Source organism: Mandrillus leucophaeus, unplaced genomic scaffold (assembly GCF_000951045.1).
Source record: "Mandrillus leucophaeus isolate KB7577 unplaced genomic scaffold, Mleu.le_1.0 Scaffold606, whole genome shotgun sequence".
In the NCBI taxonomy this organism is placed as follows: Eukaryota; Metazoa; Chordata; class Mammalia; order Primates; family Cercopithecidae; genus Mandrillus; species Mandrillus leucophaeus.
Window position 1 is genome coordinate 1302841 of NW_012106542.1, and position 1263 is coordinate 1304103.

Sequence of the window (1263 nt, forward strand, 5' to 3'; positions counted from 1 at the left end):
CCACATTTTCTAAGATTAAGAATTTCATGTTTCTTGTGCTACTTTAAATGTAACTTTAAAAAATTCTAATTTCCAATTATTCATTAATAGTGTCGTACAGTAATGGGCCCCCCACCAGGGAACTTAAGGACATATGTTTGCTGCTTGAGTCCTGAAGGCTAGATGGTGAGCAAAGTTCATGGTGCCCAGCCGAGGAGCAGCTGTCCCTAAAAACCTAAACATCCGGGAGCATATCTAGGTATATACCAAGAAGAACAGTTTCATCACATGTAGTAGGCAAAGAGCCAGAAAAGTAGCTTAAAAGTAGCTTACAGGAAGATGGTGGGCAGCAGGCGGATCTCTGGAGTTACCCGCTGCCCTTTATCTAAGTCCTAATAAACTCATCTTCTCATGAAGTTGGGCTTGTCTGGGTCCTTGTTATTTCAGCTCTATCTCTTTGGTAGAGGGATGTTATTCTACACAGGTCTGGGTTTTTCCCGTAACAGTTGTATATGAAAAATAATTCTGTATATTAACATTATAGTGTTATTATAGTGTATAGTGTGAAATTACAAAACTCACATTTTATTTCCAGTAGCTTCACTTTTAATAATTTTAATTATTTTGTGCATAACGGAATTTTGTGCATAGACCATCCACAAATCAAAGAGTTTTATTTCTTCATATCCAATTTGTATGCCTTTTATTTTTCTTACTTTAGCACACTGGTTAAAATTTCCAATATATGGTTAAATAGTTCTTGAGTTCAGGTTTCCTGTACTACTTTTTTTCGTGCCGCTGAATAACATATATTCAACTATGTAATAGATACAACACACAACTATGCTTGTCTTCATGTAATTTCTTATCTTTTTTTTAGTTTGTTTACATAGCCCCTATATCTCTAGAATTGCTTTTTGGATTTACGATTTGATTGCCTTCACTTCTTTTGGAAAATCCTCATTCATTATGTTATTAAGTATCGTCCTTTTTCTCTTTCATGAATGCGTTCAAGTTAGGCCTTCAGAGCTGTCCTTCAGCCCTTGGATGCCATGTTCTGCTATTTATCACTCTTTTTGTTTCTTACTTGTATTTGTTATTCAATTTCTATTTTTTTATCTTCAATTTTACTGTTCCATTCTTTATTCCTATCAAGTCTTGTGATGAATTACTTCATTGGTGTTTGCACTTTGAGTTAGATACAACAGTATATCTATTGAGACGTTAGTGCAATTAAACCAAAATTTAACAAATTTTAAATAAAAATTTATCCCCCTATCACAT